Here is a 12353-nt window from a genome sequence, read left to right on the forward strand (position 1 = left end):
CTGGGCTCCAGATCCCCAGCTTCCATGAAGTCAGCTAACAATTCTGAGCCCGGGTCCTACTCGGTACTGCCCAAGTCCTAGGGTTTCTGCGGAAATGAGTCGGGGGATTTCTGCGGAAGCCCTCTGCCATCCAAAGGGGGTGTCAGCCTAGATAGGCTTCTCTTTAAAGGCTCAGCCAGGGGTCTCAAACTCAAGTGCTCTCAGGGCCAGACAGGAAACACAAGTGACAGAAGCCAGCTGGTGGGGATTAGGACGGATTGGAGGGCCCAGACCCCAGTGAAAGGGACAGCCATTATCAGCTGTACATGTGGGAATCTAGGTGGCACTTTTTTTTTTTTTTTTTTTTTAAATTTATTTATTTATTTATTTATTTTTAGCTGTGTTGGATCTTCGTTTCTGTGTGAGGGCTTTCTCTAGTTGCGGCAAGTGGGGGCCACTCTTCATCGCGGTGCGCGGGCCTTTCACTATCGCAGCCTCTCTTGTTGCGGAGCACAGACTCCAGACGCACAGGCTCAGTAGTTGTGGCTCACGGGCCTAGTTGCTCCGCGACATGTGGGCAGGTGGCACTTTTTAATGTAAAATCTCCCCATAGTCAAATGTCAACAGCGAATCCAAGTTTTGAATACAGTATATTGTGAGGATCATTTTGCCTGGGTCCGGAGCTCTGGTCCTGAGCTTTTGCGCTCTTCTGAAGGACAGCCCGTAGAGACCCAGGTCCCCTCTGTGAAGCCTCTTGCCCGTGGCCCCAGAGTGACAAAAACATAGCAGGCAGGCCTGAATCCTGGGGACCTAGGAGGCTGGGCAGGTGCCCTCTCTGAAGGCCTGGGGCCCTCTGGGCACGTCCCTCGGGCCTGGTTGGGAGTGACTGGGAAGCCCAGCCTGGGGCAGGCCTCGAAGCAGGGAGGCAAAGACGGTGGCTGGATTTGAAGCCCCTTGTGAGTGGACCGCAGAGCTGGGCTCAGTGTCCAGAGCACCCTGCGACCATACGTCCCATGACCACGACTGAAGCCTGCGTCTGCTTCCTGCTGGGCCTGATGCTGCAGCCCCAGAGTGCCTCCTTGAGCCTCCCTCCCTGACTCCTCTTCTCTCCTCTCCCCCCCCTTTCCCCTCTCTCCCCCTGTGTGTTCTTTTTCTCCCTCCTCACTCAGGGTCTATCATTTCTTCTTGCTGACTCCTGTCTACCCAACGCCTTCATATACCTTCTCAGGGACTTTAGCAGCGGGGTCCCACCCAACTCCCCAACCTGTGCTCCCTTCTGATCTATCCCGTGGCCTCCCCCTTCCTTACTTCCTATGCCCTCCCTCCCCCAACTCATCTATTTTGGGAAAATGTCTTCTGCCTCACTCCTATCAAAGGACCCAGGAGCTGCCATGTACAGCCCCATTCCCTACGCCCCACGCTGATGTATTTGGGATATGGCCACTTAAGCCATGTCTCTGTTAGTTTGGGGATTTCACTATTCAGGAAACCACATCTTGTTCCCAACTTTGAATAAGCAGGCACAGGAGCTCCTGACCTATAAGTTACAGAGCTTCATTTGTATATTTAATCATGCTCTTGGCTGTAGACTGTAGAACCAGCCATTTCCTCCCAAGATGCTTGGAATCATCTTTCCCTTTCACTTCAACTTGTATCATTCAAAGACTGCCCCTTGGCCTGGATGTGTTCTAGAGTGTCCTTTGTCACTTGGTATACCTGTCAAACTGCTTCTCTGTCTTCATGATGGTTCCAAAGCCACCTCCTACAGGGAGTCATCCCTGATTTCTCTAGGTTGAGTGCAATGCCTTGATCACTGAGGGCCGTATCAGCACAACCTTATGAGGCTCTCAGCATATGCCTGTCTACCTCCCAGAGGAGCCCTGGAAGGCAGGTATGGGGGGGGGTCATTCATCTTTGCACCCCATTCCCCCAGCGCCTAGCCTACTCTCAGCAGGTCCTCAACAACCTTTGTGTTTGAGTGAGTGAAAACATAAGTCAGGCATCTGCTCGGGTTTCCTGCCTGGCCCTGAGGAACGGGGATGAGACTGCCCACTCCATAAGAACGGGAACCATGTCCATCCTGTTGACCTTGGGACCCCAGCACCTCACTCCGTGCCCAGCACTCCCTGTATATATGTACAATGAAGGAACATGGTGGCAGAAATGCTCAGGGCGCCTCATCCCCATAAAGTCCTCCCTGGTTCCCCACTCTGATCCCCCAGTGTTGACAGGCCCCCTCACTGTGGCTGAAGGCCTGGAGCCTTCCTATGCCTGCTGTGAGAGCACTTCCCCATGTGTCTCTGGGTCACTACACTGTGACCCCTCACAGAAGCAATATGTATCTTATATCCATCTTTGCACCCTTAGCACCTAGTACAGTGCCTGAAACAATTAGACAATCCATCCCACGTTTTTTTGTTTGTGGCCGTGCCCCGCGGCATGTGGGATCTGAGTTCCCCGACCAGAGATCGAACCTGCGCCCCCTGCAGTGGAAGCACAGAGTCTAAACCACTGCACCGCCAGGGAATCCCACACTCCATCCAACTTTAACAGTGCAGCACACACAGCTGTTTGATGAATAAGAGGTTTTGCTCCTCTAGGACATGGCCAGCCTCTGGCCCCAGGTGGGCAGCGGTGGCTCCAGGGAGAGAAGTGGAACAGGCAGGAGATGCCCACATTGCCGGGCTCTCACCACAGCCATTGAGGCCCTTGGTATTGAGAAGCTGCTGTGTGGTTCTGAGAAAAAAATAGGAGGGGGAGGTTGGGGAGAGGTGCTGAGGGAGAGGCAAAAGCCCTCATTATTCATGGCAGTATTTCTTAGGCTCGTTAACTCTAAAGGATGAGCTGGGTTTGATTAATCGGGTGGTTAAGCAGCCATGTCAAATTGCCAATCAAGTAAGAGGCATTACTTCCGGTCCCTGGCAACGGTGCCAAGCAACAGCAAAGGCTGTTCTCCTTGTTTTCCAAACGGCAGCCATGAGACAAGGGAGGAAGAGCCGCTGGCCAGGCATAACTGATAACAAGACCTGGGCTCTCCATCGTGGCTCTGGATGTGGGACCATCACTGGAGCCCCCGAGTTATCTGGAGAAGGAGGGAGCATGACCTGGCCACAGGCCAAGAGGCCAAAGGTATGCAGTTTCCCCTGGAGCTCCCAGTCCCCCACGCTTTCCCTTGGCACCAGACAACCCAAAAGGCAGGATAGGGACTTGCTTTCGGTGCCACAAATATTAGAAAGCAAGGACACCAAAGCTGTTAGAAAAGTTTAACTTTGATGAAGGAAGCAATCCAGGATTTTAGAAAGAAGAACCTGCAGAGAAGCTATTTTAACCTTGGCATTCACGTAAGTTTTTTATTTTATGATTTAGCATATTTTTATGTACATTGGGGAGGAGGACCATAATCGTTTTTGTGTTCAGGGCTTCTAAGAGGCCTGAACCTGGACACTGTACCGTCTTTGACTGGTCAACCTGTGCTTCTTCAAGAAAGGAAAAATGGAAATGAGCCAACAGCCAGCCAGGTTCAGGTTAGACTGAAGGAAGGTGTTCTTTGCAGTAAACTCTATTAAAAGTTAAAATGGTGGAACGTGGAAATTGAGGTGATAAACATCTCTCAATATAACAGAGACCCCTATTGAAGAGAAAGGTTAAATGACCAACTCAAGGTTACTCAGCCAGGGACTTCCCTGGTGGCTCAGTGGTTAAGAATCCGCCTGCCTATGCAGGGGACACCGGTTTGAGCCCTGGTCCGGGAAGATCCCAACATGCCATGGAGCAACTAAACCCGTGTGCCATGACTACTGAAGCCCGCGTGCCTAGAACCCGTGCTCCGCAACAAAAGAAGCCACCGCAAGAAGCCTGCACACCGCAACGAAGAGTAGCCCCAGCTTGCTGCAACTAGAGAAAGCCTGCACACAGCAAAAAAGAGACAACGCAGCCAAAAATAAATAAATAAAATAAATAAATTTAGTTTTTTAAAAAAGTGGTCACTCAGCCAACCAGTGGCATGGCCAGAAAGTAAAGCCGGGTCTTTCTGACATCAGACTCTGAACTTCTCATCACACTCTGCTCATGCCCCCCTTGCACGTGGGCTCCTCCTGTCCCTCCCGCACCTGTGCCCGTGGGTCTCTTCTGTGGTCCAGCTCCAGCCCTTCCGCCAAGTCTCCATGACTGCCAGCTACAGACCCATCCTCTCTCCCTGCGTCATCACCCACAGTTTGGTCCCTAATCAGTCTTCATTTGTTTCCTCTGGGATTTGGGGTGCTCCTGCATGACCCATAGGACTGGGCACGTCATAGTTCCACAATAAGGGTGCATTTGCTGGCTGGCCAGGCACCAGGGTAAGGCAGAGGACAGGCCCCTCTGGCCCAGCTCCTGAGGGTCCAGCCTTTGGGCTGGAGGATTATTACAGACTTGTCTGCAGTGTTCAGCAAACTCTGCAGCACAGAGCAGCTCATTAAATGCAAAGGGCACCAGACACTTTCTCAATGAACGGCTTGGAGCTTTGGGGCCCAGAGACCACCCTGGGAATGACTAAGGCAAGAAAAACGGATCTTCTCTAATCCCCGGGCCCCCATGGGACACAGTGTAAGGGACAGGTGAAGGGCATGGTTTTGGGAGACCAAGTCCTTAGGTTTAAACGCCTCTTCAGCTCTTACTGGCTGTGCAAACTTGGGCAAGTCTCTTAACCTCTGTGAGGCTCTGTTTCTTCATCTTTCCATTGCAGGCAACTCTTACCTCCTCAAAGCCTGGCTGTAAGAGTGGAGTGAGATCATGCATGCAAAGTGCTGGACACAGAGCCTGGCCCAAGTAAGTCCTCTTGTGAAAATATTCCAATTCGAACTCGCCTTTCCATAAGGACTTTAGTTTCATAGTTTTTTTCTACTACAACTCTAATCTATGCTCCGACAATCAAATAGGTAAGACGGGAGCCATGCCTTAAGTAAAGGGTCAACTAAGCCTAGAGGGAGGTTGAGATAAAAGAAATGCCTAAGAGAGTCCACCCTGGTGAGGTGGGTAAGGGGTCGGGATACAGGTCTCCCTTCTGGCCCAGGACTGTCCTCTGTGTTACCAGGGATCACTGAGAGTGCTTGGGGGCCCTCTTTCCCTGGGGAGGCTGAACAGGAGGCCGCTTGGATGGGTTAAGTGGGATCATGCTAGAAGCGGGACAAGGTTGTCCATAGCCCTTGGCTGTGGCTGAGCTGGTGTGTGGGGAAGAGAACAGGATGGATTTTCCTTGCTGCCAAATAACACAGCAAGCTGCAGGCGCAAGACTCCAGTCATTTCTCCATTCACAGATTTCTTTCTGTTTATTTCTGCCTTGCTTCAATTTTTCTCCCCTCTCAATCTGAAAGGCCTTACTTCTGGAGTCCTTAGGTTACCTAGTTGCCGTGGCAGTGGCAGGTAAGCCAAAGACTTCCCCTTCCACCCACATGGGCACCAGGCACCCTTGCCACTGAGCAGAAGGAAAAAAATAGTCTAGTGAAGCAAAGACAGCCCCAGTCCTGCTGTAGTTTGCAGCTCTGGGAGATCAGAACAGAGGAAACAATAGCCTTGGGGTGCAGTTTAGGGACATTTCCCTTTATTGAGACTAACATGGTGGTTAAGAGCTTGGACCCTAATCCCAGACAGATTCGGGTATACCCAGGCTCTTATAATCTGTGTGACCCTGGGCAAGTTGCTTAACCTCTCTGGGCCTCATTCAATCATTCGTTTATTCATCAAATATACATCTAGTATGTTCCAAGTTCTTTTCTAGGTGACAGGGATACAGCAGTGAATGCTACTAATCAAAATTCTCTAGTTAAGAGGGACAGACGTTTTAAGACGATAAACAAGTAAACTATAAGTACCTGAGATGTTGTTATGTGCTATGGAGAAAAATAAGCAGGGAAAAGGAAAATGGAATACCAGGGAGGGGACAAGTTGAAATTCTAAAAATGGGGACATTTGAGTGAAGACCTGAGGATGATGAGGGAGCAAGCCATGCAGAAATATGGGGCTGGGCAGAGAGAACATCAAGTGCAAATGCCCTGAGGCAGAAGCATACCTAGCATGTTCTAGGGACACCAAAGAGGCTGGTGTATCTGGGCTAGAGTGAATGGAAGGACAGTGATTAGGACATGAGGTCAGAGATATAATGGGGATCAAGAATGGGGGACAAGTCAGGCAAGGCTTGTGGGCCATTTTAAGGACTTCGCATTTTTTGTGAAGGAAATGGGAAATCATGAGCTTGTTTTGAGCAGAGAAGAGTGACATGATCTGACCACGTGTGACAGGATGCTTCTGGCTGCTGTATTGAAAATAGGCTAGGAGGAAGTACGGGCCAAGTAGGGAGCCAGGAGGCTGTAATCCAGGAGAGCGGTGATGGTGTTTTGGACCAGCAGGGTAGCAATGGAAGTTCTGAGAAACTTCTGGGTATATTTTTGAAGATAGCAATGGAAGTTCTGAGGAAGTTTCTGGGTATATTTTTGAAGATACAGATATTAAGATTTGCTGATGGATTGGGTGTGGTGGATGAGAGGAGAAAAGTCAAGGATGATGAAGATCTCAGCAGTGAGAAGGCTGGAGTGTTGTCTTCAGTTGAGATGGGAAAGACTGAGGGGGGGGCAGGTTTTGGAGGGTAGATTGGGAACTCATTTGGAGATGTGTCAATTTTGAGATGCCTGTTAAATATCCAAGTGAAGACATGAAATTGGGATGGCAATATATATTTGTCTGGACTTTAGGGGAGAGGTCCAGCCTCAAGATATACCTTTGAGAGTCACTGGCATACAAATGGTGTTTAAAGCCACAAGCCCAGGAGTGAGTGCAGGTGGGAGGAGGGAGGGATACCAGGGCTGCTTCCTGGAAGATGCCAAGATGTCAGAGCTTAGGAGACGGGAAAGAACCAGAAGAACCTGAGAGGGAAGGTCCGTGGGCTGAGAAGAGAATGTGAAGCTCCAAAAGCCGAAGAAGGAGACAAAGTCTTTCAGGAAACAGGGAGCCCTGTCAAAAGCTGCTGTTGGGTCCAGTTGGATAAGAACTGAGAATTAACCATGGATTTGGCAAGTTTTCTTTCTATTTCTTCCATTTTCTAGATTAAGCAAAGCCATGGACTGAGAGTGCTGGTGGTGGAGGAGGTGTTGGAGGTCTGAGAACTGGTGTAGAATAGTCATCTGGGAGAGTTTTAAGAGTGATTAGACTAGAGAAGTAAGTAGAATTGCTGGCAGCACTGAGGTCCTTTCTGTTAAAATAAAATGGCTCATCTGTGAAACTGGGGGAGGAGGGTAGTAAGAAAATATATTTAGCACCCTGCCTGGCACAAAATAAGGTCTCAGTAAATGCTAGGCGAATATGGAAAGGGTTATAATAGAGGTTATGGCTGATCTCCTTGTCTCTAAGGCCACCTTCTCACCTACTTCAAACACTGATCAATTTCTTTCCTTCCTTTCTCCCTCCTTTGAATAAAATTCCCTTCTTATTAATAATCCTAATGTTATAAACATCTCACAGTTCTAACAAAGTGCTTTTATAGACATTATATCATCTACTACCTCAATAACTGAATGAGGCTAATAATTATTTCTCCTGCTTTACTCTATGAGGGTACCCACTCAGAGAGGTTGTTACTTGCTCAAGAGAAAGGCAGGGTAAGGCTCTGAAACCAGTTCTGTCCATCGGGCTGCCCACACCTACAGCATCTCTGCCCACTCCCGTGACCCCTGCCTCCCATCCCTTCTCCCACCCCCAGCAGCCTTGTTCATCAGATCCTTACCTTTCCAGCCCTGACAAAGAGAGATGGCCTCGCTGAATCCCTGTTAATGTATAAACGCAACGGCAGAAACGCTTTTCCCCTTTGCCCCTCTCCTCCGAACCCAATTCCAGGCAGGCAGTGTTCACAGGGTATTAACTGATGTGGTGGTGAGGGGGACAGAGTGGCTCTAACTCCCCCTCTCACCCCCTCCTCCCACTCCCTCCTCTCACTCCCACCCTTGGCCGGGGGGAGACACTTGTTAAGTCAAAATTAAGAGACAGTGATTTGGGGAAGTTCCCTGGTGGTCCAGTGGTTAGGACTCAGTGCTTTCACTGCCAAGGGCTCAGGTTCAATCCCTGGTTAGGGAACTAAGATCCCGCCAGCAGCGTGGCGTAGCCAAATTAAAAAAAAAAAAAAAAAAAGGAGACAGAGATTTTTATAAGCATAGGAATGCATTAAAGTTTCCTCTGAGATGTGGTCTGTATTAATAAGGAAAGTTTCACTTGCCTTGTAGATGCTCCACTGTGAAGACTCAGAGGACCCAACGCCTTAAAATCAGAATTTCCCCTCTTGAGTGGAGTGGAACCTGTGTGTATTGGAGTGGGAGGATTGGGCACAGGAATAGGAAAGTTGATTGAGATTGTGGAGGCGCATTAGGAGGAATGCCAAGGAAAGTATAGACTCCTCAATGTCCATCCTAGGTAGCCTCTATGAGGAAAGATAGTTGACAGGGAAAGCAAAGAACTGTTTGGTACCAGTCCCGGGACTCCACATATTCTGGGGGACCAGCTGACAGGAAGGCTTATCCATAACACATCCTCCCAACTTTATGGGCACCACCAAACTGGTCCGCGATATCGACCAACTATCTGTGTAGCTGTGATGTGGGTTGGGGGAACAGAGCTGGGAGGGAGGAGACAAACAGGGAGCACAGATGGGGCCAGTGAACAGAAGGGAAACCTAGAAGCTTTCAGTGTCTTCTTCCTGCAGGACACCAGGCAGTGATTTCTTGATTCCACAGACGGGAGAGAGGTCAATGTACCCTGGAATTGGGATCAAGAAAGATGACCTATCATGAGGACCTTCTTACCAGCAAATGTTGTGGTAGATAAACAGGAGGGGGTGTGGCTTCTGCTGTCCAGGAGGGTGATGAAGCAAGTTTCCCCCTTATCTCTGGGAGGCAGGCTGATTGACATGATGACCTTCAAAGATCCCCATGGCCCTAGAATCCATTATTATATACAGACAAGCCATTCTGAATTCTCTGCATGTTGTGTCAGGCAGTGTACAGGCAGCGATTTGTTTTCTGGATGGAGCCATTTCTGGCCACTCATCCATAGCACTTTACACGCTCCCTTTCCAGCCAGGCCAGGCCCAAGCTTCTCACTTCCCCTCTCAATGGCACCAAGGCCAAACCCTGGCTTTAGGAGACCCACAGTGTGTCAATACCGGTAGAGTAAATAGAGAATTGTTGCAAGATAATTTGATTTAAAAAAGAAAGACTCTATTACTAAGTAGAAAAAAAAAAAAAGATTTAAGGCCTCAATGAGCTCTAGTTATCTACACTGAATTCAATTAACCGCATAATTATTTCTAGTTCTCTCATACCAGCAGCTTACTTTCACAAACACACACACACACACACACACACATAATCTGCCTCCCTCTTCATGGAAAATTTTCCAGCTTTCCTGTTCATCAGTTCAAAAAAAAGGGATACAAAATGAGACATGGAAAACAAACACACAAACCCAAACCAAACCCTCCAAACCATGTTTTTCTATTTTCATAATTATTTTATTCCTGCAGTGCTTTTCTCCCTTATGTCTGTCATAAGACAAATGTACCTATTCCCTCTAACTGCCTCTAAATTTACTCAAGTGGTACTAGAAAGAAGAACTTAACCTTACAATAATTGAATTTAAATAACATCCAGTTCCGTAAAGTCAAACATGATCAGCATAATAAACAAACCAAGTGCCACAGGGCTGGCAGAAAGAAAGAAGGTCATATTTTATGTGCATATTCGTAATCATATCCATATTTCTAATGACCTAAATGTGCCATATACTGTCCATGTATCTTTCTGTACAACTTACCATTACCATCGCCATTGTTACCAAAGAGCTAAAATTAAAGGCTGATTTGCCCTCAGTCCTTTGCCTGACTTAATAGAAAAACATAACTTTGATAAACCTTGCTGGCCAGAATTGGGCTATTTGCATACAGCAGTGGGCTGGGCCTGTTTCCAAGGTTCCAGGCCACCAGGCTGAAATTTCAGAGATTCCAGGTCACCGTGTTCTCTTTCCTTCCCACAAGTCAGGCCAAGCCAAGGGCACAAGTCAATGGCAAGGTGAGGGCAATTACTCAATCGCCTCCTGCTAACTGCCTTCTTATTACAGGGAGAGGGAAGGATAAAACAGATACCCCGGTTCTCCATGCACCCAGATGTCTCAGTGTTTCATAAGACCCCTCCCTCCCCTAATCTTCTTCCCTCACGTGCATGTGTTTCTACCCCCTGATGTGGGGTAAAGAAAAGGTCTTAAGCTATGAGTGTTTACAGCTACTACTCCTCTCTCAGGTAAGGCTGTGAATTTGTGTGTTCATAGCCCAACTGAGAGCTTTGCAATGCTCTTGGTAGCGCAGGGAAGGAGGGCAGAGTGGCTAATATGATCTGTGTAATAAAGAGCTTAGCAAGGAAAGGGAAGTATGAGGGGGAAAAGGAGATTTTTGCCCTATAATTTCCTCTGCCTGCTTTTTAAAGAGGCTGCAGTAAACATTGAAATGCTTTTCAATTCTTTCTCTGTATAGGACTTGTATTTCTACTTCATGACGAACTTTGTTCAGATTATATTCCATTTAGACTGAAAAACCTGAAGCCCAGAGAGGGCAGTGGCCTTTCCTAGGGTGGTACAGTGGGGCAACACTGAAATAGGAAAAAATGACAGACATCTCCCTCTCTGGGTTCAGAGCTTCAGAGTCGGTCCCACATCCCTCGATATTGATGCCTCTCACCACGCGATACCCATTCCAGAGCTGCTGAAAGTTCAGCCCAGTTCTTTTCACACCTCTCAAGGAAGTGTACTATTCCTGAAGTCTTGGCTCCAGTTCCCCGTCAGGAATAAGCCTGCTAAGGAGAATTGGAATTACTACGGCGTGTGAATAGATGCCAGTCTGTTGACTCCAAGCTTCTGCTAAGCTGCTCCAAGTGGTTGTAGCTTCTGTCATCTTGGCAGTTTTACTTTTTCTTTGAAAGAATTCTGTATCCCTTACTTCTGGAGCTGGGAAGGGGCGTGGTCTTCAAAGACCTTCCTCTCCATCCTCCAGCCTCTGGTCAGACTGCCTGTCAAGCACCATCCTTGGCAGATGGGGTTCTCCTGTTTGAGATAACGCAGGGGAGGGGGACCCCAGAGTCTCCGTGCTTATCAGTGCTTCCAGGCTTCCCTTTCAGATCTGTATTATGAAAACCAATGCAGGACAAGGCCAGAGCTTACAGAACAGCCTAAGCCTCTACACTTAAAGACTGGGGGGATATTGAGGGACCAGCAGTGCTTCCCTCCAAAAGAGGCTGGCTGTAGCCCACCGTCTCCTTTTAGGAGCTGTTCAGCATCCTTGGTCGAGCTCTGGCTCTCCGGCACCTGCCCAGGAGACACACATGCTAAGAAACGCTTCCTCAAACCTGCCCAGATTCTCAGCCTTCACCATGATGTGATTTCATTTAATTAGTGGTGGTATGTAAAACATTACTTCCTTTTACTTGCCTTTAACCTCTTTCAGGTGACAAGGTGGCTAAGCAAGAAATCAAGACTTGTTTCAAAACAATTTTTTTTCTGGGATTTGGCAACCCAGTCCGTGTTCTCTCTCTCCTTGTACTTCATGATTGTTTAAAACTTTATGCATCTTCCCCTCAGCAGCGGTCCCTTCAACTGAAAAATTCTATTTTTAAATCCTATTCTCATGTCATGCATCATTTCAGCCACTTTTTTCCTAGACCTTCACCAGTCTCGTAGGTTTTTAAGGTAAGTTTCCCTGCTACGTCCAAGACAGCCAAGGGGCCACATGTCTGGAGGCTGAGAGAGAAAAGGCTATATCTTAAAAATATAGAGAGATTTATAATAAATCAAAATTTTCCTCATAACTATAACTCCACCATGCACACATAATTTCCCCCAAATCAGGATCATAATTAACAGCCAGTATTTAACTTGTATTTTTTCTTTCTTTTTTTTTATACTTTTTAAAAAAATATTTATTCGTTTATTTATTTGGCTGCACCAGGTCTTAGCTGCGGCACGCAGGATCCTTGTTGCCACATGCAGGATCCTCGCCGCAGCACGTGGGATCTTTAGTTGCAGCATGGGGGATCTTTAGTTGTGGCATGCGGGATCTAGTTCCCTGACCAGTGATCGAACCCGGGGCCCCTGCATTGGGAGTGCGGAGTCTTAACCACTGGACCACTAGGGAAATCCCTAACTTGTATTTTTTCTTTCACACTATGTCATGAAAAATTTCTCACGGTGATCCATGATTTTGTGCATCATATCCATGATTATTTCCTTAGAAGACAGGAATGAATGGAATTACTAATTCAAAGGGTGTGGACATTGTTAGGGCTCTTAATACATTCTGAAGGCCAAACTGG

The 12353-nt window shown here is 47.9% G+C and overlaps 1 protein-coding gene across 1 annotated transcript in view; it reads right to left on the reverse strand.

The window, feature by feature from the left end:
- The window catches only part of MARCHF4 (membrane associated ring-CH-type finger 4), a 102003-nt gene that overhangs the window by 23177 nt on the left and 66473 nt on the right, over window positions 1–12353 (reverse strand). The window lies entirely within an intron of this gene.

This window comes from Balaenoptera ricei, chromosome 7 (assembly GCF_028023285.1).
Source record: "Balaenoptera ricei isolate mBalRic1 chromosome 7, mBalRic1.hap2, whole genome shotgun sequence".
Lineage (NCBI taxonomy): Eukaryota > Metazoa > Chordata > Mammalia > Artiodactyla > Balaenopteridae > Balaenoptera > Balaenoptera ricei.